The sequence below is a fragment of the Schistocerca serialis genome, chromosome 5 (genome assembly GCF_023864345.2).
Source record: "Schistocerca serialis cubense isolate TAMUIC-IGC-003099 chromosome 5, iqSchSeri2.2, whole genome shotgun sequence".
Lineage (NCBI taxonomy): Eukaryota > Metazoa > Arthropoda > Insecta > Orthoptera > Acrididae > Schistocerca > Schistocerca serialis.
The window spans coordinates 836,644,610-836,671,161 of NC_064642.1; positions in this window are offsets into that span (position 1 = coordinate 836,644,610).

Genomic DNA, 26,552 nt, shown 5'->3' on the forward strand with positions numbered 1-26,552 from the left:
CCGATGCAATATCTGTGTTTCATCGTCAATAAGAAGGTCAGAGGGATACAGTAACCTTGAAGAGAAGCATCGGAATCTATAACTAGTGTCAGAGGAATGGTTCAAATCATAGACAGTAAGAAGAGTCAGTTATCTTGTACTTAAGTGGGCATTGTGCCTTTTGTATTTAATTCCGAAGCAATTTCTGTGTTTCATCGGCAATAAGAAGGTCAGAGGGATACAGTAAAATTGAAGTAAAGCATCGGAATCTATAACGAGTGTCATATGAATGGTTCAAAACACAGACAGTAAGAAGAGTCAGTTTCCTTGTACTAAAGCCAGCATTGTGCCTTTTGTATTTAATTCCGATGCAATTTCTGTGTTTCATCGTCAATAAGGTCAGAGGTATACAGTAAACCTGAAGTGAAGCAGCGGAATCTATAACTAGTGTCACATGAATTGTTCAAAACATAGACAGTAAGAAAAGTCAGCTTCCTTGTACTTAAGTCGGCATTGTGCCTTTTGTATTTGCTTCCGATGCAATTTCTGTGTTTCATCGTCAGTAAGGTCAGAGGTATACAGTAAACCTGAAGTGAAGCATCGGATTCTATAACTAGTGTCACAGGTTTGGCTTAAAACATTGACAGTAAGAAGAGTCAGTTTTCTTGTACTTAAGTCGGCATTTTGCCTTTTGTATTTAATTCCCATGCAATTGCTGTGTTTCATCGTCAATAAGAAGGTCAGAGGGATACAGTAAACCTGAAGTGAAGCATCGGATTCTATAACTAGTTTCACAGGTATGGTTCAAAACATAGACTGTAAGAAGAGTCAGTTTTCTACTACTTAACTCGGCATTGTGCCTTTTGTATTTATTTTCGATGCAATTTCTGTATTTCATCGTCAATAAGAAGGTCAGAGGGATACAGTAAACCTGAAGTGAAGCATCGGAATCTATAACTAGTGTCACAGGAATGGTTCAAAACATAGACTGTAAGAAGAGTCAGTTTTCTTGTACTGAAGTCGGCATTGTGCCATTTGTATTTAAATCCGATGCAAATTCTGTGTTTCATCGTCAATAAGAAGGTCAGTGGGATACGGTAAACCTGAAGTGAAGCATTGGAATCTATAATTAGTGTCACAGGAATGGTTCAAATCATAGACAGTAAGAAGAGTCATCTTTCTTGTACTTAAGTCGGCATTGTGCCTTTTGTATTTAATTCCGATGCAATATCTGTGTTTCATCGTCAATAAGAAGGTCAGACGGATACAGTAAACCTGAAGTGAAGCAACGGAATCTATAACTAGTGTAACAGGAATGGATCAAACATAGACAGTTAGAAGAGTTAGTTTTCTTGTATTTAAGTCGGCATCGTGCCTTTTATATTAAAGTCCGATGCAATTTCTGTGTTTCATCGTCAATAAGAAGGTCAGAGGGATACAGTAAACCTGAAGTGAAGCATCGGAATCTATACCTAGTGTCACAGGAATGGTTCAAAACATAGACGGGAAGAAGAGTCAGTTTTCTTGTACGTAAGTCGGCATTGTGCCTTTTGTAATTAATTCCGATGCAATTTCTGTGTTTCATCGTCAATAAGAAGGTCAGAGGGATACAGTAAACCTGAAGTGAAGCATCGGAATCTATAACTAGTGTCACAGGAATGGTTCAAACATAGACAGTAAGAAGAGTCAGTTATCATGTACTTAAGTGGACATTGTGCCGTTTGTATTTAATTCCGAAGCAATTTCTTTGTTTCATCGGTAATAAGAAGGTCAGAGGGATACAGTAAAATTGAAGTAAAGCATCGGAATCTATAACGAGTGTCACATGAATGGTTCAAAACACAGACAGTAAGAAGAGTCAGTTTTTTTGTACTTAAGTCGGCATTGTACCGTTTGTATTTAATTCCGATGCAATTTCTTTGCTTCATCGTCAATAAGAAGGCCAGAGGGATACAGTAAATCTGAAGTGAAGCATCCGAATCTATAACTAGTGTCACAGGAATGGTACAAAACATAGAAAGTAAGAAGAGTCAGTTTTCTTGTACTTAAGTCGGCATTGTGCCTTTTGTATTTATTTCCGATGCAATTTCCGTGTTTCATCGTCAATAAAAATGTCAGAGGGATACAGTAAACCAGATGTAAAGCATCGGAATCTTAACTAGTGTCACATGAATGGTTCAAAACATAGACAGTGAGGAGAGTCAGTTATCTTGTACTTAAGTCAGCATTGTGCCTTTTGTATTTAATTCCGATGCAATATCTGTGTTTCGTCGTCAATAAGAGGGTCAGACGGATACAGTAAACCTGAAGTAAAGCATCGGAATCTATAACTAGTGTAACAGGAATGGTTCAAACATAGACAGTTAGAAGAGTTAGTTTTCTTGTACTTAAGTCAGCATTGTGCCTTTTATATTAAAGTCCGTTGCAATTTCTGTGTTTCATCGTCAATAAGAAGGTCAGAGGGATACAGTAAACCTGAAGTGAAGCATCGGAATCTATACCTAGTGTCACAGGAATGGTTCAAAACATAGACGGTAAGAAGAGTCAGTTTTCTTGTACTTAAGTCGGCATTGTGCCTTTTGTAATTAATTCCGAAGCAATTTCTGTGTTTCATCGTCAATAAGAAGGTCAGAGGGATACAGTAAACCTGAAGTGAAGCATCCGAATCTATAACTAGTGTCACAGGAATGGTTCAAAACATAGACAGTGAGAAGAGTCACTTTTCTTGTACTTAAGTCCGCATTGTGCCTTTTGTATTTAATTCCGATGCAATATCTGTGTTTCATCGTCAATAAGATGGTCAGAGGGATACAGTAACCTTGAAGAGAAGCATCGGAATCTATAACTAGTGTCAGAGGAATGGTTCAAATCATAGACAGTAAGAAGAGTCAGTTATCTTGTACTTAAGTGGGCATTGTGCCTTTTGTATTTAATTCCGAAGCTATTTCTGTGTTTCATCGGCAATAAGAAGGTCAGAGGGATACAGTAAAATTGAAGTAAAGCATCGGAATCTATAACGAGTGTCACATGAATGGTTCAAAACACAGACAGTAAGAAGAGTCAGTTTCCTTGTACTTAAGCCAGCATTGTGCCTTTTGTATTTAATTCCGATGCAATTTCTGTGTTTCATCGTCAATAAGGTCAGCGGTATACAGTAAACCTGAAGTGAAGCAGCGGAATCTATAACTAGTGTCACATGAATTGTTCAAAACATAGACAGTAAGAAGAGTCAGCTTCCTTGTACTTAAGTCGGCATTGTGCCTTTTGTATTTAATTCCGATGCAATTTCTGTGTTTCATCGTCAATAAGGTCAGAGGTATACAGTAAACCTGAAGTGAAGCATCGGATTCTATAACTAGTGTCACAGGTGTGGCTCAAAACATTGACAGTAAGAAGAGTCACTTTTCTTGTACTTAAGTCGGCGTTTTGCCTTTTGTATTTAATTCCCATGCAATTGCTGTGTTTCATCGTCAATAAGAAGGTCAGAGGGATACAGTAAACCTGAAGTGAAGCATCGGATTCTATAACTAGTTTCACAGGTATGGTTCAAAACATAGACAGTAAGAAGAGTCAGTTTTCTTGTACTTAAGTCGGCATTGTGCATTTTGTATTTAATTCCGATGCAATTTCTGTGTTTCATCGTCAATAAGAAGGTCAGAGGGATACAGTAAACCTGAAGTGACGCATCGGAATCTGTACCTAGTGTCACAGGCATGGTTCAAAACATAGACTGTAAGAAGAGTCAGTTTTGTACTACTTAAGTCGGCATTGTGCCTTTTGTATTTATTTCCGATGCAATTTCTGTATTTCATCGTCAATAAGAAGGTCAGAGGGATACAGTAAACCTGAAGTGAAGCATCGGAATCTATAACTAGTGTCACAGGAATGGTTCAAAACATAGACTGTAAGAAGAGTCAGTTTTCTTGTACTGAAGTCGGCATTGTGCCATTTGTATTTAAATCCGATGCAAATTCTGTGTTTCATCGTCAATAAGAAGGTCAGTGGGATACGGTAAACCTGAAGTGAAGCATTGGAATCTATAATTAGTGTCACAGGAATGGTTCAAATCATAGACAGTAAGAAGAGTCATCTTTCTTGTACTTAAGTCGGCATTGTGCCTTTTGTATTTAATTCCGATGCAATATCTGTGTTTCATCGTCAATAAGAAGGTCAGACGGATACAGTAAACCTGAAGTGAAGCATCGGAATCTATAACTAGTGTAACAGGAATGGTTCAAACATAGACAGTTAGAAGAGTTAGTTTTCTTGTATTTAAGTCGGCATCGTGCCTTTAATATTAAAGTCCGATGCAATTTCTGTGTTTCATCGTCAATAAGAAGGTCAGAGGGATACAGTAAACCTGAAGTGAAGCATCGGAATCTATACCTAGTGTCACAGGAATGGTTCAAAACATAGACGGGAAGAAGAGTCAGTTTTCTTGTACGTAAGTCGGCATTGTGCCTTTTGTAATTAATTCCGATGCAATTTCTGTGTTTCATCGTCAATAAGAAGGTCAGAGGGATACAGTAAACCTGAAGTGAAGCATCGGAATCTATAACTAGTGTCACAGGAATGGCTCAAACATAGACAGTAAGAAGAGTCAGTTATCTTGTACTTAAGTGGGCATTGTGCCGTTTGTATTTAATTCCGAAGCAATTTCTGTGTTTCATCGGCAATAAGAAGGTCAGAGGGATACAGTAAAATTGAAGTAAAGCATCGGAATCTATAACGAGTGTCACATGAATGGTTCAAAAAACAGACAGTAAGAAGAGTCAGTTTTTTTGTACTTAAGTCGGCATTGTACCTTTTGTATTTAATTCCGATGCAATTTCTTTGCTTCATCGTCAATAAGAAGGCCAGAGGGATACAGTAAATCTGAAGTGAAGCATCCGAATCTATAACTAGTGTCACAGGAATGGTACAAAACATAGAAAGTAAGAAGAGTCAGTTTTCTTGTACTTAAGTCGGCATTGTGCCTTTTGTATTTAATTCCGATGCAATTTCCGTGTTTCATCGTCAATAAAAATGTCAGAGGGATACAGTAAACCAGATGTAAAGATTCGGAATCTTAACTAGTGTCACATGAATGGTTCAAAACATAGACAGTGAGGAGAGTCAGTTATCTTGTACTTAAGTCAGCATTGTGCCTTTTGTATTTAATTCCGATGCAATATCTGTGTTTCGTCGTCAATAAGAGGGTCAGACGGATACAGTAAACCTGAAGTGAAGCATCGGAATCTATAACTAGTGTAACAGGAATGGTTCAAACATAGACAGTTAGAAGAGTTAGTTTTCCTGTACTTAAGTCAGCATTGTGCCTTTTATATTAAAGTCCGTTGCAATTTCTGTGTTTCATCGTGAATAAGAAGGTCAGAGGGATACAGTAAACCTGAAGTGAAGCATCGGAATCTATACCTAGTGTCACAGGAATGGTTCAAAACATACACGGTAAGAACAGTCAGTTTTCTTGTACTTAAGTCGGCATTGTGCCTTTTGTAATTAATTCCGATGCAATTTCTGTGTTTCATCGTCAATAAGAAGGTCAGAGGGATACAGTAAACCTGAAGTGAAGCATCGGAATCTATAACTAGTGTCACAGGAATGGTCCAAACATAGACAGTAAGAAGAATCAGTTATCTTGTACTTAAGTGGGCATTGTGCCGTTTGTAATTAATTCCGAAGCAATTTCTGTGTTTCATCGGCAATAAGAAGGTCAGAGGGATACAGTAAAATTGAAGTAAAGCATCGGAATCTATAACGAGTGTCACATGAATGGTTCAAAACACAGACAGTAAGAAGAGTCAGTTTTTTTGTACTTAAGTCGGCATTGTACCTTTTGTATTTAATTCCGACGCAATTTCTTTGCTTCATCGTCAATAAGAAGGTCAGAGGGATACAGTAAACCTGAAGCGAAGCATCCGAATCTATAACTAGTGTCACAGGAATGGTAAAAAACATAGAATGTAAGAAGAGTCAGTTTTCTTGTACTTAAGTCGGCATTGTGCCTTTTGTATTTAATTCCGATGCAATTTCCGTGTTTCATTGTCAATAAAAATTACAGAGGGATACAGTAAACCAGATGTAAAGCATCGGAATCTTAACTAGTGTCACATGAATGGTTCAAAACATAGACAGTGAGAAGAGTCAGTTATCTTGTACTTAAGTCAGCATTGTGCCTTTTGTATTTAATTCCGATGCAATATCTGTGTTTCGTCGTCAATAAGAGGGTCAGACGGATACAGTAAACCTGAAGTGAAGCATCGGAATCTATAACTAGTGTAACAGGAATGGTTCAAACATAGACAGTTAGAAGAGTTAGTTTTCTTGTACTTAAGTCAGCATTGTGCCTTTTATATTAAAGTCCGTTGCAATTTCTGTGTTTCATCGTCAATAAGAAGGTCAGAGGGATACAGTAAACCTGAAGTGAAGCATCGGAATCTATACCTAGTGTCACAGGAATGGTTCAAAACTTAGACGGTAAGAAGAGTCAGTTTTCTTGTACTTAAGTCGGCATTGTGCCTTTTGTATTTAATTCCGATGCAATTTCTGTGTTTCATCGTCAATAAGAAGGTGAGAGGGATACAGTAAACCTGAAGTGAAGCATCGGAATCTATAACTAGTGTCACAGGAGTGGTTCAAAACATAGACAGTAAGAAGAGATAGTTTTCTTGTACTTAAGTCGGCATTGTGCCTTTTGTATTTAATTCCGATGCAATTTCTGTGTTTCATCGTCAATAAGAAGGTGAAAGGGATACAGTAAACCTGAAGTGAAGCATCGGAATCTATAACTAGTGTCACAGGAATGGTTAAAAACGTAGTCAGTAAGAAAAGTCAGTTTTCTTGTACTTATGCCGGCATTGTGCCTTTTGTATTTAATTCCGATGCAATTTCTGTGTTTCATCGTCAATAAGAAGGTCAAAGGGATACAGTAAACCTGAAGTGAAGCATCGGAATCTATAACTAGTGTCACAGGAATGGTACAAAACATAAAAAGCAAGAAGAGTCAGTTTTCTTGTACTTAAGTCGGCATTGTGCCTTTTGTATTTAATTCCGATGCAATTTCCGTGTTTCATCGTCAATAAGAATGTCAGAGGGATACAGTAAACCAGAAGTAAAGCATCGGAATCTTAACTAGTGTCACATGAATGGTTCAAAACATAGACAGTGAGAAGAGTCAGTTATCTTGTACTTAAGTCAGAATTGTGCCATTTGTATTTAATTCCGATGCCATTTCTGTGTTTCTTCGTCAATAAGAAGGTCAGAGGGATACAGTAAACCTGAAGTGAAGCATCCGAATCTATAACTAGTGTCACAGGAATGGTTCAAAACATAGACAGTAAGAAGAGTCACTTTTCTTGTACTTAAGTCCGCATTGTGCCTTTTGTATTTAATTCCGATGCAATATCTGTGTTTCATCGTCAATAAGAACGTCAGAGGGTCACAGTAACCTTGATGAGAAGCATCGGAATCTATAACTAGTGTCACAGGAATGGTTCAAATCATAGACAGTAAGAAGAGTCAGTTTTCTTGTACTTCAGTCGGCATTGTGCCTTTTGTATTTAATTCCGATGCAATATCTGTGTTTCATCGTCAATCAGAAGGTCAGAGGGACACAGTAAACCAGAAGTGAAGCATCGGAATCTATAACTAGTGTAACAGGAATGGTTCAAAACATAGACAGTGAGAAGAGTCAGTTATCTTGTACTTAAGTCAGCATTGTGCCTTTTGTATTTAATTCCGATGCCATTTCTGTGTTTCTTCGTCAATAAGAAGGTCAGAGGGATACAGTAAACCTGAAGTGAAGCATCGGATTCTATAACTAGTGTCACAGGTATGGTTCAAATCATAGACAGTAAGAAGAGTCAGTTTTCTTGTACTTAAGTCGGCATTGTGCATTTTGTATTTAATTCCGATGCAATTTCTGTGTTTCATCGTCAATAAGAAGGTCGGAGGGATACAGTAAACCTGAAGTGACGCATCGGAATCTATACCTAGTGTCACAGGAATGGTTCAAAACATAGACCGTAAGAAGAGCCAGTTTTCTAGTACTTAAGTCGGCATTGTGCCTTTTGATTTATTTCCGATGCAATTTCTGTATTTCATCGTCAATGAGAAGGTCAGAGGGATACAGTAAACCTGAAGTGAAGCATCGGAATCGATAACTAGTGTACAGGAATGGTTCAAAACATAGACTGTAAGAAGAGTCAGTTTTCTTGTACTGAAGTCGGCATTGTGCCATTTGTATTTAAATCCGATGCAATTTCTGTGTTTTATCGTCAATAAGAAGGTCAGTGGGATACGGTAAACCTGAAGTGAAGCATTGGAATCTATAATTAGTGTCACAGGAATGGTTCAAATCATAGACAGTAAGAAAAGTCAGTTTTCTTGTACTTAAGTCGGCATTGTGCCTTTTGTATTTAATTCCGATGCAATATCTGTGTTTCATCGTCAATAAGAAGGTCAGACGGATACAGTAAACCTCAAGTGAAGCATCGGAATCTATAACTAGTGTAACAGGAATGGTTCAAACATAGACAGGTAGAAGAGTTAGTTTTCTTGTACTTATGTCGGCATCGTGCCTTTTATATTAAAGTCCGATGCAATTTCTGTGTTTCATCGTCAATAAGAAGGTCAGAGGGATACAGTAAACCTGAAGTGAAGCATCGGAATTTATACCTAGTGTCACAGGAATGGTTCAAAACATAGACGGTAAGAAGAGTCAGTTTTCTTGTACTTAACTCGGCATTGTGCCATTTGTAATTAATTCCGATGCAATTTCTGTGTTTCATCGTCAATAAGAAGGTCAGAGGGATACAGTAAACCTGAAGTGAAGCATCGGAATCTATAACTAGTGTCACAGGAATGGTTCAAACATAGACAGTAAGAAGAGTCAGTTATCTTGTACTTAAGTGGGCATTGTGCCGTTTGTATTTAATTCCGAAGCAATTTCTGTGTTTCATCGGCAATAAGAAGGTCAGAGGGATACAGTAAAATTGAAGTAAAGCATCGGAATCTATAACGAGTGTCACATGAATGGTTCAAAACATAGACAGTAAGAAGAGTCACTTTTCTTGTACTTAAGTCGGCATTGTACCTTTTGCATTTAATTCCGATGCAATTTCTTTGCTTCATCGTCAATAAGAAGGTCAGAGGGATACAGTAAACCTCAAGTGAAGCATCCGAATCTATAACTAGTGTCACAGGAATGGTACAAAACATAGAAAGTAAGAAGAGTCAGTTTTCTTGTACTTAAGTCGGCATTGTGCCTTTTGTATTTAATTCCGATGCAATTTCCGTGTTTCATCGTCAATAAAAATGTCAGAGGGATACAGTAAACCAGAAGTAAAGCATCGGAATCTTAACTAGTGTCACATGAATGGTTCAAAACATAGACAGTGAGAAGAGTCAGTTATCTTGTACTTAAGTCAGCATTCTGCCTTTTGTATTTAATTCCGATGCCATTTCTGTGTTTCATCGTCAATAAGAAGGTGAGAGGGAAACAGTAATCCTGAAGTGAAGCATCCGAATCTATAACTAGTGTCACAGGAATGGTTCAAAACATAGACAGTAAGAAGAGTCACTTTTCTTGCACTTAAGTCCGCATTGTGCCTATTGTATATAATTCCGATGCAATATCTGTGTTTCATCGTCAATAAGAAGGTCAGAGGGATACAGTAACCTTGAAGAGAAGCATCGGAATCTATAACTAGTGTCACAGGAATGGTTGAAATCATAGACAGTGAGAACAGTCAGTTTTCTTGTACTTCAGACTGCATTGTGCCTTTTGTATTTAATTCCAATGCAATATCTGTGTTTCATCGTCAATAAGTAGGTCAGAGGGATACAGTAAACCTGAAGTGAAGCATCCGAATCTATAACTAGTGTCACAGGAATGGTTCAAAACATAGACAGTAAGATGAGTCACTTTTCTTGTACTTAAGTCGGCATTGTGCCTTTTGTATTTAATTCCGATGCAATTTCTGTGTTTCATCGTCACTAAGAAGGTCAGAGGGATACAGTAAACCTGAAGTGAAGCATCGGAATCTATACCTAGTGTCACAGGAATGGTTCAAAACATAGACGGTAAGAAGAGTAAGTTTTCTTGTACTTAAGTCGGCATTGAGCCTTTTGTATTTAATTCCGATGCATTTTCTGTGTTTCATCGTCAATAAGAAGGTGAAAGGGATACAGTAAACCTGAAGTGAAGCATCGGAATCTATAACTAGTGTCACAGGAATGGTTAAAAACGTAGACAGTAAGAAGAGTCAGTTTTCTTGTACTTATGTCGGCATTGTGCCTTTTGTATTAAATTCCGATGCAATTTCTGTGTTTCATCGTCAATAAGACGGTCAAAGGGATACAGTAAACCTGAAGTGAAGCATCGGAATCTATAACTAGTGTCACAGGAATGGTACAAAACATAGAAAGTAAGAAGAGTCAGTTTTCTTGTACTTAAGTCGGCATTGTGGGTTTTGTATTTAATTCCGATGCGATTTCCGTGTTTCATCGTCAATAAGAATGTCAGAGGGATACAGTAAACCAGAAGTAAAGCATCGGAATCTTAACTAGTGTCACATGAATGGTTCAAAACATAGACAGTGAGAAGAGTCAGTAATCTTGTACTTAGGTCAGCATTGTGATTTTTGTATTTAATTCCGATGCCATTTCTGTGTTTCATCGTCAATAAGAAGGTCAGAGGGATACAGTAAACCTGAAGTGAAGCATCCGAATCTATAACTAGTGTCACAGGAATGGTTCAAAACATAGACAGTGAGAAGAGTCACTTTTCTTGTACATAAGTCCGCATTGTGCCTTTTGTATTTAATTCCGATGCAATATCAGTGTTTCATCGTCAATAAGAAGGTCAGAGGGATACAGTAACCTTGAAGAGAAGCATCGGAATCTATAACTAGTGTCACAGGAATGGTTCAAATCATAGACTGTAAGAAGAGTCAGTTATCTTGTACTTAAGTGGGCATTGTGCCTTTTGTATTTAATTCCGAAGCAATTTCTGTGTTTCATCGGCAATAAGAGGTCAGAGGGATACAGTAAAATTGAAGTAAAGCATCGGAATCTATAACGAGTGTCACATGAATGGTTCAAAACACAGACAGTGAGAAGAGTCAGTTTCCTTGTACTTAAGTCGGCATTGTGCCTTTTGTATTTAATTCCGATGCAATTTCTGTGTTTCATCGTCAATAAGGTCAGAGGTATACAGTAAACCTGAAGTGAAGCAGCGGAATCTATAACTAGTGTCACATGAATTGTTCAAAACATAGACAGTAAGAAGAGTCAGCTTCCTTGTACTTAAGTCGGCATTGTGCCTTTTGTATTTAATTCCGATGCAATTTCTGTGTTTTATCGTCAATAAGGTCAGAGGTATACAGTAAACCTGAAGTGAAGCATCGGATTCTATAACTAGTGTCACAGGTGTGGCTCAAAACATTGACAGTAAGAAGAGTCAGTTTTCTTGTACTTAAGTCGGCATTTTGCCTTTTGTATTTAATTCCCATGCAATTGCTGTGTTTCATCGTCAATAAGAAGGTCAGAGGGATACAGTAAACCTGAAGTGAAGCATCGGATTCTATAACTAGTGTCACAGGTATGGTTCAAAACAATGACAGTAAGAAGAGTCAGTTTTCTTGTACTTAAGTCGGCATTGTGCATTTTGTATTTAATTCCGATGCAATTTCTGTGTTTCATCGTCAATAAGAAGGTCAGAGGGATACAGTAAACCTGAAGTGACGCATCGGAATCTATACCTAGTGTCACAGGAATGGTTCAAAACATAAACTGTAAGAAGAGTCAGTTTTCTACTACTTAAGTCGGCATTGTGTCTTTTGTATTTATTTCCGATGCAATTTCTGTATTTCATCGTCAATAAGAAGGTCAGAGGGATACAGTAAACCTGAAGTGAAGCATCGGAATCTATAACTAGTGTCACAGGAATGGTTCAAAACATAGACTGTAAGAAGAGTCAGTTTTCTTGTACTGAAGTCGGCATTGTGCCATTTGTATTTAAATCCGATGCAAATTCTGTGTTTCATCGTCAATAAGTAGGTCAGTGGGATACGGTAAACCTGAAGTGAAGCATTGGAATCTATAATTAGTGTCACAGGAATGGTTCAAACATAGACAGTAAGAAGAGTCAGTTATCTTCTACTTAAGTGGGCATTGTGCCGTTTGTAATTAATTCCGATGCAATTTCTGTGTTTCATCGTCAATAAGAAGGTCAGAGGGATACAGTAAACCTGAAGTGAAGCATCGGAATCTATAACTAGTGTCACAGGAATGGTTCAAACATAGACAGTAAGAAGAGTCAGTTATCTTGTACTTAAGTGGGCATTGTGCCGTTTGTATTTAATTCCGAAGCAATTTCTGTGTTTCATCGGCAATAAGAAGGTCAGAGGGATACAGTAAAATTGAAGTAAAGCATCGGAATCTATAACGAGTGTCACATGAATGGTTCAAAACACAGACAGTAAGAAGAGTCACTTTTCTTGTACTTAAGTCGGCATTGTACCCTTTGTATTTAATTCCCTTGCAATTTCTGTGTTTCATCGTCAATAAGAAGGTCAGAGGGATACAGTAAACCTGAAGTGAAGCATCCGAATCTATAACTAGTGTCACAGGAATGGTACAAAACATAGAAAGTAAGAAGAGTCAGTTTTCTTGTACTTAAGTCGGCATTGTGCCTTTTGCATTTAATTCCGATGCAGTTTCCGTGTTTCATCGTCAATAAAAATGTCAGAGGGATACAGTAAACCAGAAGTAAAGCATCGGAATCTTAACTAGTGTCACATGAATGGTTCAAAACATAGACAGTGAGAAGAGTCAGTTATGTTGTACTTAAGTCAGCATTCTGCCTTTTGTATTTAATTCCGATGCCATTTCTGTGTTTCATCGTCAATAAGAAGGTGAGAGGGATACAGTAAACCTGAAGTGAAGCATCCGAATCTATAACTAGTGTCACAGGAATGGTTCAAAGCATAGACAGTAAGAAGAGTCACTTTTCTTGCACTTAAGTCCGCATTGTGCCTTTTGTATGTAATTCCGATGCAATATCTGTGTTTCATCGTCAATAAGAAGGTCAGAGGGATACAGTAACCTTGATGAGAAGCATCGGAATCTATCACTAGTGTCACAGGAATGGTTCAAATCATAGACAGCGAGAAGAGTCAGTTTTCTTGTACTTCAGACTGCATTGTGCCTTTTGTATTTAATTCCAATGCAATATCTGTCTTTCATCGTCAATAAGAAGGTCAGAGGGATACAGTAAACCTGAAGTGAAGCATCCGAATCTATAACTAGTGTCTCAGGAATAGTTCAGAACATAGACAGTAAGATGAGTCACTTTTCTTGTACTTAAGTCGGCATTGTGCCTTTTGTATTTAATTCCGATGCAATTTCTGTGTTTCATCGTCAATAAGAAGGTCAGAGGGATACAGTAAACCTGAAGTGAAGTATCGGAATCTATACCTAGTGTCACAGGAATGGTTCAAAACATAGACGGTAAGAAGAGTCAGTTTTCTTGTACTTAAGTCGGCATTGAGCCTTTTGTATTTAATTCCGAAGTATTTTCTGTGTTTCATCGTCAATAAGAAGGTGAAAGGGATACAGTAAACCTGAAGTGAAGCATCGGAATCTATAACTAGTGTCACAGGAATGGTTAAAAACGTAGACAGTAAGAAGAGTCAGTTTTCTTGTACTTATGTTGGCATTGTGCCTTTTGTATTAAATTCCGATGCAATTTCTGTGTTTCATCGTCAATAAGACGGTCAAAGGGATACAGTAAACCTGAAGTGAAGCATCGGAATCTATAACTAGTGTCACAGGAATGGTACAAAACATAGAAAGTAAGAAGAGTCAGTTTTCTTGTACTTAAGTCGGCATTGTGCCTTTTGTATTTAATTCCGATGCAATTTCCGTGTTTCATCGTCAATAAGAATGTCAGAGGGATACAGTAAACCAGAAGTAAAGCATCGGAATCTTAACTAGTGTCACATGAATGGTTCAAAACATAGACAGTGAGAAGAGTCACTTTTCTTGTACTTAAGTCCGCATTGTGCCTTTTGTATGTAATTCCGATGCAATATCTGTGTTTCATCGTCAATAAGAAGGTCAGAGGGATACAGTAACCTTGAAGAGAAGCATCGGAATCTATAACTAGTGTCAGAGGAATGGTTCAAATCATAGACAGTAAGAAGAGTCAGTTATCTTGTACTTAAGTGGGCATTGTGCCTTTTGTATTTAATTCCGAAGCAATTTCTGTGTTTCATCGGCAATAAGAAGGTCAGAGGGATACAGTAAAATTGAAGTAAAGCATCGGAATCTATAACGAGTGTCACATGAATGGTTCAAAACACAGACAGTAAGAAGAGTCAGTTTCCTTGTACTTAAGCCAGCATTGTGCCTTTTGTATTTAATTCCGATGCAATTTCTGTGTTTCATCGTCAATAAGGTCATAGGTATACAGTAAACCTGAAGTGAAGCAGCGGAATCTATAACTAGTGTCACATGAATTGTTCAAAACATAGACAGTAAGACGAGTCAGCTTCCTTGTACTTAAGTCGGCATTGTGCCTTTTGTATTTAATTCCGATGCATTTTCTGTGTTTCATCGTCAATAAGGACAGAGGTATACAGTAAACCTGAAGTGAAGCATCGGATTCTATAACTAGTGTCACAGGTGTGGCTCAAAACATTGACAGTAAGAAGAGTCAGTTTTCTTGTACTTAAGTCGGCATTTTGCCACTTGGATTTTATTCCCATGCAATTGCTGTGTTTCATCGTCAATAAGAAGGTCAGAGGGATACAGTAAACCTGAAGTGAAGCATCGGATTCTATAACTAGTGTCACAGGTGTGGTTCAAAACATAGACAGTAAGAAGAGTCAGTTTTCTTGTACTTAAGTCGGCATTGTGCATTTTGTATTTAATTCCGATGCAATTTCTGTGTTTCATCGTCAATAAGAAGGTCAGAGGGATACAGTAAACCTGAAGTGACGCATCGGAATCTATACCTAGTGTCACAGGAATGGTTCAAAACATAGACTGTAAGAAGAGTCAGTTTTCTACTACTGAAGTCGGCATTGTGCCTTTTGTATTTATTTCCGATGCAATTTCTGTATTTCATCGTCAATAAGAAGGTCAGAGGGATACAGTAAACCTGAAGTGAAGCATCGGAATCTATAACTAGTGTCACAGGAATGGTTCAAAACATAGACTGTAAGAAGAGTCAGATTTCTTGTACTGAAGTCGGCATTGTGCCATTTGTATTTAAATCCGATGCAAATTCTGTGTTTCATCGTCAATAAGAAGGCCAGTGGGATACGGTAAACCTGAAGTGAAGCATTGGAATCTATAATTAGTGTCACAGGAATGGTTCAAACATAGACAGTAAGAAGAGTCAGTTATCTTGTACTTAAGTGGGCATTGTGCCGTTTGTAATTAATTCCGATGCAATTTCTGTGTTTCATCGTCAATAAGAGGGTCAGAGGGATACAGTAAACCTGAAGTGAAGCATCGGAATCTATAACTAGTGTCACAGGAATGGTTCAAACATAGACAGTAAGAAGAGTCAGTTATCTTGTACTTAAGTGGGCATTGTGCCGTTTGTATTTAATTCCGAAGCAATTTCTGTGTTTCATCGGCAATAAGAAGGTCAGAGGGATACAGTAAAATTGAAGTAAAGCATCGGAATCTATAACGAGTGTCACATGAATGGTTCAAAACAAAGACAGTAAGAAGAGTCACCTTTCTTGTACATAAGTCGGCATTGTACCCTTTGTATTTAATTCCGATGCAATTTCTGTGTTTCATCGTCAATAAGAAGGTCAGAGGGATACAGTAAACCTGAAGTGAAGCATCCGAATCTATAACTAGTGTCACAGGAATGGTACAAAACATAGAAAGTAAGAAGAGTCAGTTTTCTTGTACTTAAGTCGGCATTGTGCCTTTTGCATTTAATTCCGAAGCAATTTCCGTGTTTCATCGTCAATAAAAATGTCAGAGGGATACAGTAAACCAGAAGTAAAGCATCGGAATCTTAACTAGTGTCACATGAATGGTTCAAAACATAGACAGTGAGAAGAGTCAGTTATGTTGTACTTAAGTCAGCATTCTGCCTTTTGTATTTAATTCCGATGCCATTTCTGTGTTTCATCGTCAATAAGAAGGTGAGAGGGATACAGTAAACCTGAAGTGAAGCATCCGAATCTATAACTAGTGTCACAGGAATGGTTCAAAACATAGACAGTAAGAAGGGTCACTTTTCTTGCACTTAAGTCCGCATTGTGCCTTTTGTATATAATTCCGATGCAATATCTGTGTTTCATCGTCAATAAGAAGGTCAGAGGGATACAGTAACCTTGAAGAGAAGCATCGGAATCTATCACTAGTGTCACAGGAATGGTTCAAATCATAGACAGTGAGAAGAGTCAGTTTTCTTGTACTTCAGACTGCATTGTGCCTTTTGTATTTAATTCCAATGCAATATCTGTGTTTCATCGTCAACAAGAAGGTCAGAGGGATACAGTAAACCTGAAGTGAAGCATCCGAATCTATAACTAGTGTCTCAGGAATGGTTCAAAACATAGACAGTAAGATGAGTCACTTTTCTTGTACTTAAGTCGGCATTGTGCCTTTTGTATTTAATTCCGATGCATTTTCTGTGTTTCATCGTCAATAAGAAGGTGAAAGGGATACAGTAAACCTGAAGTGAAGCATCGGAATCTATAACTAGTGTCACAGGAATGGTTAAAAACGTAGACAGTAAGAAGAGTCAGTTTTCTTGTACTTATGTCGGCATTGTGCCTTTTGTATTAAATTCCGATGCAATTTCTGTGTTTCATCGTCTATAAGACGGTCAAAGGGATACAGTAAACCTGAAGTGAAGCATCGGAATCTCTAACTAGTGTCACAGGAATGGTACAAAACATAGAAAGTAAGAAGAGTCAGTTTTCTTGTACTTAAGTCGGCATTGTGCCTTTTGTATTTAATTCCGATGCAATTTCCGTGTTTCATCGTCAATAAGAATGTCAGAGGGATACAGTAAACCAGAAGTAAAGCATCGGAATCTTAACTAGTGTCACATGAATGGTTCAAAACATAGACAGTGAGAAGAGTCACTTTTCTTGTACTTAAGTCCGCATTGTGCCTTTTGTATTTAATTCCGATGCAATATCTGTGCTTCATCGTCAATAAGAAGGTCAGAGGGATACAGTAACCTTGAAGAGAAGCATCGGAATCTATAACTAGTGTCAGAGGAATGGTTCAAATCATAGACAGTAAGAAGAGTCAGTTATCTTGTACTTAAGTGGGCATTGTGCCTTTTGTATTTAATTCCGAAGCAATTTCTGTGTTTCATCGGCAATAAGAAGGTCAGAGGGATACAGTAAAATTGAAGTAAAGCATCGGAATCTATAACGAGTGTCACATGAATGGTTCAAAACACAGACAGTAAGAAGAGTCAGTTTCCTTGTACTTAAGCCAGCATTGTGCCTTTTGTATTTAATTCCGATGCAATTTCTGTGTTTCATCGTCAATAAGGTCAGAGGTATACAGTAAACCTGAAGTGAAGCAGCGGAATCTATAACTAGTGTCACATGAATTGTTCAAAACATAGACAGTAAGAAGAGTCAGCTTCCTTGTACTTAAGTCGGCATTGGGCCTTTTGTGTTTAATTCCGATGCAATTTCTGTGTTTCATCGTCAATAAGGTCAGAGGTATACAGTAAACCTGAAGTGAAGCATCGGATTCTATAACTAGTGTCACAGGTGTGGCTCAAAACATTGACAGTAAGAAGAGTCAGTTTTCTTGTACTTAAGTCGGCATTTTGCCTTTTGTATTTAATTCCCATGCAATTGCTGTGTTTCATCGTCAATAAGAAGGTCAGAGGGATACAGTAAACCTGAAGTGAAGCATCGGATTCTATAACTAGTTTCACAGGTATGGTTCAAAACATAGACAGTAAGAAGAGTCAGTTTTCTTGTACTTAAGTCGGCATTGTGCATTTTGTATTTAATTCCGATGCAATTTCTGTGTTTCATCGTCAATAAGAAGGTCAGAGGGATACAGTAAACCTGAAGTGACGCATCGGAATCTATACCTAGTGTCACAGGAATGGTTCAAAACATAGACTGTATGAAGAGTCAGTTTTCTACTACTTAAGTCGGCATTGTGCCTTTTGTATTTATTTCCGATGCAATTTCTGTATTTCATCGTCAATAAGAAGGTCAGAGGGATACAGTAAACCTGAAGTGAAGCATCGGAATCTATAACTAGTGTCACAGGAATGGTTCAAAACATAGACTGTAAGAAGAGTCAGTTTTCTTGTACTGAAGTCGGCATTGTGCCATTTGTATTTAAATCCGATGCAAATTCTGTGTTTCATCGTCAATAAGAAGGTCAGTGGGATACGGTAAACCTGAAGTGAAGCATTGGAATCTATAATTAGAATCACAGGAATGGTTCAAATCATAGACAGTAAGAAGAGTCATCTTTCTTGTACTTAAGTCGGCATTGTGCCTTTTGTATTTAATTCCGATGCAATATCTGTGTTTCATCGTCAATAAGAAGGTCAGACGGATACAGTAAACCTGAAGTGAAGCATCGGAATCTATAACTAGTGTAACAGGAATGGTTCAAACATAGACAGTTAGAAGAGTTAGTTTTCTTGTATTTAAGTCGGCATCGTGCCTTTTATATTAAAGTCCGATGCAATTTCTGTGTTTCATCGTCAATAAGAAGGTCAGAGGGATACAGTAAACCTGAAGTGAAGCATCGGAATCTATACCTAGTGTCACAGGAATGGTTCAAAACATAGACGGGAAGAAGAGTCAGTTTTCTTGTACGTAAGTCGGCATTGTGCCTTTTGTAATTAATTCCGATGCAATTTCTGTGTTTCATCGTCAATAAGAAGGTCAGAGGGATACAGTAAACCTGAAGTGAAGCATCGGAATCTATAACTAGTGTCACAGGAATGGTTCAAACATTGACAGTAAGAAGAGTCAGTCATCTTGTACTTAAGTGGGCATTGTGCCGTTTGTATTTAATTCCGAAGCAATTTCTGTGTTTCATCGGCAATAAGAAGGTCAGAGGGATACAGTAAAATTGAAGTAAAGCATCGGAATCTATAACGAGTGTCACATGAATGGTTCAAAACACAGACAGTAAGAAGAGTCAGTTTTTTTGTACTTAAGTCGGCATTGTACCTTTTGTATTTAATTCCGATGCAATTTCTTTGCTTCATCGTCAATAAGAAGGCCAGAGGGATACAGTAAATCTGAAGTGAAGCATCCGAATCTATAACTAGTGTAACAGGAATGGTTCAAACATAGACAGTTAGAAGAGTTAGTTTTCTTGTACTTAAGTCAGCATTGTGCCTTATATATTAAAGTCCGTTGCAATTTCTGTGTTTCATCGTCAATAAGAAGGTCAGAGGGATACAGTAAACCTGAAGTGAAGCATCGGAATCTATACCTAGTGTCACAGGAATGGTTCAAAACATAGACGGTAAGAAGAGTCAGTTTTCTTGTACTTAAGTCGGCATTGTGCCTTTTGTTATTAATTCCGATGCAATTTCTGTGTTTCATCGTCAATAAGAAGGTCAGAGGGATTCAGTAAACCTGAAGTGAAGCATCGGAATCTATAACTAGTGTCACAGGAATGGTTCAAACATAGACAGTAAGAAGAGTCAGTTATCTTGTACTTAAGTGGGCATTGTGCCGTTTGTATTTAATTCCGAAGCAATTTCTGTGTTTCATCGGCAATAAGAAGGTCAGAGGGATACAGTAAAATTGAAGTAAAGCATCGGAATCTATAACGAGTGTCACATGAATGGTTCAAAACACAGACAGTAAGAAGAGTCAGTTTTTTTGTACTTCAGTCGGCATTGTACCTTTTGTATTTAATTCCGATGCAATTTCTTTGCTTCATCGTCAATAAGAAGGCCAGAGGGATACTGTAAATCTGAAGTGAAGCATCCGAATCTATAACTAGTGTCACAGGAATGGTACAAAACATAGAAAGTAAGAAGATTCAGTTTTCTTGTACTTAAGTCGGCATTGTGCCTTTTGTATTTAATTCCGATGCAATTTCCGTGTTTCATCGTCAATAAAAATGTCAGAGGGATACAGTAAACCAGATGTAAAGCATCGGAATCTTAACTAGTGTCACATGAATGGTTCAAAACATAGACAGTGAGGAGAGTCAGTTATCTTGTACTTAAGTCAGCATTGTGCCTTTTGTATTTAATTCCGATGCAATATCTGTGTTTCGTCGTCAATAAGAGGGTCAGACGGATACAGTAAACCTGAAGTGAAGCATCGGAATCTATAACTAGTGTAACAGGAATGGTTCAAACATAGACAGTTAGAAGAGTCAGTTTTCTTGTACTTAAGTCGGCATTGTGCCTTTTGTATTTAATTCCGATGCAATTTCTGTGTTTCATCGTCAATAAGAAGGTGAGAGGGATACAGTAAACCTGAAGTGAAGCATCGGAGTCTATAACTAGTGTCACAGGAGTGGTTCAAAACATAGACAGTAAGAAGAGATAGTTTTCTTGTACTTATGTCGGCATTGTGCCTTTTGTATTTAATTCCGATGCAATTTCTGTGTTCCATCGTCAATAAGAAGGTGAAAGGGATACAGTAAACCTGAAGTGAAGCATCGGAATCTATAACTAGTGTCACAGGAATGGTTAAAAACGTAGACAGTAAGAAGAGTCAGTTTTCTTGTACTTATGTCGGCATTGTGCCTTTTGTATTTCATTCCGATGCAATTTCTGTGTTTCATCGTCAATAAGAAGGTCAAAGGGATACAGTAAACCTGAAGTGAAGCATCGGAATCTATAACTAGTGTCACAGGAATGGTACAAAACATAAAAAGTAAGAAGAGTCAGTTTTCTTGTACTTAAGTCGGCATTGTGCCTTTTGTATTTAATTCCGATGCAATTTCCGTGTTTCATCGTCAATAAGAAGGTCAGAGGGATACAGTAAACCTGAAGTGAAGCATCCGAATCTATAACTAGTGTCACAGGAATGGCTCAAAACATAGACAGTAAGAAAAGTCACTTTTCTTGTACTTAAGTCCGCATTGTGCCTTTTGTATTTAATTCCGATGCAATGTCTGTGTTTCATCGTCAATAAGAACGTCAGAGGGATACAGTAACCTTGATGAGAAGCATCGGAATCTATAACTAGTGTCACAGGAATGGTTCAAATCATAGACAGTAAGAAGAGTCAGTTTTCTTGTACTTCAGACGGCATTGTGCCTTTTGTATTTAATTCCGATGCAATATCTGTGTTTCATCGTCAATAAGAAGGTCAGAGGGACACAGTAAACAAGAAGTGAAGCATCGGAATCTATAACTAGTGTAACAGGAGTGGTTCAAACATAGACAGTTAGATGAGTAAGTTTTCTTGTACATAAGTCGGCATTGTGCCTTTTATATTAAAGTCCGATGCAATTTCTGTGTTTCATCGTTAATAAGAAGGTCAGAGGGATACAGTAAACCTGAAGTGAAGCATCGGAATCTATACCTTGTGTCGCAGGAATGGTTCAAAACATAGACGGTAAGCAGAGTCAGTTTTCTTGTACTTAAGTCGGCATTGTGCCTTTTGTAATTAAATCCGATGCAATTTCTGTGTTTCATCGTCAATAAGAAGGTCAGAGGGATACAGTAAACCTGAAGTGAAGCATCGGAATCTATAACTAGTGTCACAGGAATGGTTCAAACATAAACAGTAAGAAGAGTCAGTTATCTTGTACTTAAGTGGGCATTGTGCCTTTTGTATTTAATTCCGAAGCAATTTCTGTGTTTCATCGGCAATAAGAAGGTCAGAGGGATACAGTAAAATTGAAGTAATGCATCGGAATCTATAACGAGTGTCACATGAATGGTTCAAAACACAGACAGTAAGAAGAGTCAGTTTTCTTGTACTTAAGTCGGCATTGTACCTTTTGTATTTAATTCCGATGCAATCTCTTTGCTTCATCGTCAATAAGAAGGTCAGAGGGATACAGTAAACCTGAAGTGAAGCATGGGAATCTATAACTAGTGTCACAGGAATGGTCCAAAACATAGACAGTAAGAAGAGTCAGTTTTCTTGTACTTAAGTCGGCATTGTGCCTTTTGTACTTAATTATGACGCAATTTCTGTGTTTCATCGTCAATAAGAAGGTGAGAGGGATACAGTAAACCTGAAGTGAAGCATCGGAATCTATAACTAGTGTCACAGGAATGGTTCATAACATAGACAATTAGAAGAGTCAGTTTTCTTGTACTTAAGTCGGCATTGTGCCTTTTGTATTTAATTCCGATGCAATTTCTGTGTTTCATCGTCAATACGAAGGTCAGAGGGATACAGTAAACCTGAAGTGAAGCATCGGAATCTATAATTAGTGTCAGATGAATGGTTCAAAACATAGACAGTAAGAAGAGACAGTTTTCTTTTATTTAAATCAGCATTGTGCATTTTGCATTTATTTCCGATGCAATTTCTGTGTTTCATCGTCAAAAAGAATGTGAGAGGGATACAGTAAACCTGAAGTAAAGCTTCGGAATCTATAACTAGTGTCACAGGAGTGGTTCAAAACATAGAGAGTAAGAAGAGTCAGTTTTCTTGTACTTAAGTCGGTATTGTGCCTTTTGTATTTAATTCCGTTGTAATTTCTGTGTTTCATCGTCAATAAGAAGGTGAAAGGGATACAGTAAACCTGAAGTGAAGCATCGGAATCTATAACTAGTGTCACAGGAATGGTTAAAAACGTAGGCAGTAAGAAGAGTCAGTTTTCTTGTACTTATGTCGGCATTGTGCCCTTTGTATTTAATTCCGATGCAATTTCTGTGTTTCATCGTCAATAAGAAGGTCAAAGGGATACAGTAAACCTGAAGTGAAGCATCGGAATCTATAACTAGTGTCACAGGAATGGTACAAAACATAGAAAGTAAGAAAGGTCAGTTTTCTTGTACTTAAGTCGGCATTGTGCCTTTTGTATTTAATTCCGATGCAATTTCCGTGTTTCATCGTCAATAAAAATGTCAGAGGGATACAGTAAAACAGAAGTAAAGCATCGGAATCTTAACTAGTGTCACATGAATGGTTCAAAACATAGACAGTAAGATGAGTCACTTTTCGTGTACTTAAGTCGGCATTTTGCCTTTTGTATTTAATTCCGACGCAATTTCTGTGTTTCATCGTCAATAAGAAGGTCAGTGGGATACGGTAAACCTGAAGTGAAGCATTGGAATCTATAATTATTGTCACAGGAATGGTTCAAATCATAGACAGTAAGAAGAGTCCGTTTTCTTGTACTTAAGTCGGCATTGTGCCTTTTGTATTTAATTCCGATGCAATATCTGTGTTTCGTCGTCAATAAAAAGGTCAGACGGATACAGTAAACCTGAGGTGAAGCATCGGAATCTATAACTAGTGTAACAGGTATGCTTCAAAACATAGACGGTAAGAAGAGTCAGTTTTCTTGTACTTAAGTCGGCATTGTGCCTTTTGTTTTTAATTCCGATGCAATTTCTTTGTTTCATCGTCAATAAGAAGGTCAGAGGGATACAGTAAACCTGAAGTGAAGCATCGGAATCTATAACTAGTGTCACAGGAATGGTTCAAACATAGACAGTAAGAAGAGTCAGTTATCTTGTACTTAAGTGGGCATTGTGCCTTTTGTATTTAATCCGAAGCAATTTCTGTGTTTCATCGGCAATAAGAAGGGCAGAGGGATACAGTAAACCTGAAGTAAGGCATCGGAATCTATAACTAGTGTCACATGAATGGTTCAAAGCATAGACAGTAAGAAGAGTCAGTTTCCTTGTACTTAAGTCGGCATTGTGCCTTTTGTATTTAATTCCGATGCAATTTCTGTGTTTCATCGTCAATAAGGTCAGAGGTATACAGTAACCCTGAAGTGAAGCAGCGGAATCTATAACTAGTGTCACATGAATGGTTCAAAACATAGACAGTAAGAAGAGTCAGCTTCCTTGTACTTAAGTTGGCATTGTGCCTTTTGTATTTATGTCCGATGCAATTTCTGTGTTTCATCGTCAATAAGGTCAGAGGTATACAGTAAACCTGAAGTGAAGCATCGGATTCTATAACTAGTGTCACAGGTATGGCTCAAAACATTGACAGTAAGAAGACTCAGTTTTCTTGTACTTAAGTCGGCATTTTGCCTTTTGTATCTAATTCCCACGCAATTGCTTTGTTTCATCGTCAATAAGAAGGTCACAGGGATACAGTAAACCTGAAGTGAAGCATCGGATTCTATAACTAGTGTCACAGGAATGGTTCAAAACATAGACCGTCAGAAGAGTCAGTTTTCTAGTACTTAAGTCGGCATTGTGCCTTTTGTATTTATTTCCGATGCACTTTCTGTATTTCATCGTCAATAAGAAGGTCAGAGGGATACAGTAAACCTGAAGTGAAATATCGGAATCTATAACTAGTCTCACAGGAATGGTTCAAAACATAGACTGTACGAAGAGTCAGTTTTCTTTTACTTAAGTCGGCATTGTGCCATTTGTATTTAATTCCGATGCAATTTCTGTGTTTCATCGTCATTAAGAAGGTCAGTGGGATACGGTAAACCTGAAGTGAAGCATTGGAATCTATAATTAGTGTCACAGGAATGGTTCAAATCATAGACAGTAAGAAGAGTCAGTTTTCTTGTACTTAAGTCGGCATTGTGACTTTTGTATTTAATTCCGATGCAATATCTGTGTTTCATCGTCAATAAGAAGGTCAGACGGATACAGTAAACCTGAAGTGAAGCATCGGAATCTATAACTAGTGTAACAGGAATGGTTCAAACATAGACAGTTAGAAGAGTTAGTTTTCTTGTACTTAACTCGGCATTGTGCCTTTTATATTAAAGTCCGATGCAATTTCTGTGTTTCTTCGTCAATAAGAAGGTCAGAGGGATACAGTAAACCTGAAGTGAAGCATCGGAATCTATACCTAGTGTCACAGGAATGGGTCAAAACATAGACGGTAAGATGAGTCAGTTTTCTTGTACTTAAGTCGGCATTGTGCCTTTTGTAATTAATTCCGAAGCCATTTCTGTGTTTCATCGTCAATAAGAAGGTGGGAGGGATACCGTAAACCTGAAGTGAAGCATCGGAATCTATAACTAGTGTCACAGGAATGGTTCAAAACGTAGACAGTAAGAAGAGTCAGTTTACTTGTACTTATGTCGGCATTGTGACTTTTGTATTTAATTCCGATGCAATTTCTGTATTTCATCGTCAATAAGATTGTCAGAGGGATACAGTAAACCTGAAGTGAAGCATCGGAATCTATAACTAGTGTCACAGGAATGGTACAAAACATAGACAGTAAGAAGAGTCAGTTTTCTTGTACTTAAGTCGGCATTGTGCCTTTTGTATTTAATTCCGATGCAATTTCTGTGTTTCATCGTCAATAAAAATGTCAGAGGGATACAGTAAACCTGAAGTAAAGCATCGGAATCTTAACTAGTGTCACATGAATGGTTCAAAGCATAGACAGTGAGAAGAGTCAGTTTTCTTGTACTTAAGTCAGCATTGTGCCTTTTGTATTTAATTCCCATGCCATTTCTGTGTTTCATCGTCAATAAGAAGGTCAGAGGGATACAGTAACCTTGAAGAGCAGCATCGGAATCTAAAACTAGTGTCACAGGAATTGTTCAAAACATAGACAGTAAGAAGAGTCATTTTTCTTGTACTTATGTCGGCATTGTGCCTTTTGTATTTAATTCCGATACAATTTCTGTGTTTCATTGTCAATAAGAAGGTCATTGGGATACAGTAAACCTGAAGTGAAGCATCGGAATCTATAACTAGTGTCACAGGAATGGTTCAAACATAGACTGTAAGAAGAGTCAGTTTTCTTGTACTTAAGTCGGCATTGTGCCTTTTGTATCTAATTCCGATGCACTTTCTGTGTTTCACCGTCAATACGAAGGTCAGAGGGATACAGTTAACCTGAAGTGATGCATCGGAATCTATAACTAGTGTCACAGGAATGGTTCAAACATAGAATGTTGGAAGTGTTAGATTTCTTGTACTTAAGTCGGCATTGTGCCTTTTCTATTTAATTCCAATGCAATTTCTTTGTTTCATCGTCAATAAGAAGCTCAGAGTGATACAGTAAACCTGAAGTGAAGCATCGGAATCTGTAACTAGTGTCACAGGAATAGTTCAAAACATAGAAAGTAAGAAGAGTCAGTCCTCTTGTACTTAAGTCGGCATTGTGCCTTTTGCATATAATTCCGATGCAATTTCTGTGTTTCATCGTCAATAAGAAGGTCAGAGGGATACAGCAAACCTGAAGTGCAGCACCGGAATCTATAACTAGTGTCACAGGAATGGTTCAAAACATAGAAAGTAAGAAGAGTCAGTTTTCTTGTACTTAAGCCGGCATTGTGCCTCTTGTATTTAAATTCGATGCAATTTCTGTGTTTTATCGTCAATAAGAAGGTCAGAGGAATACAGTAAACCTGAAGTGAAGCATCGGGATCTATAACTAGAGTCACATGAATGGTTCAAAGCATAGACAGTAAGAAGAGTCAGTTTTCTTGTTCTT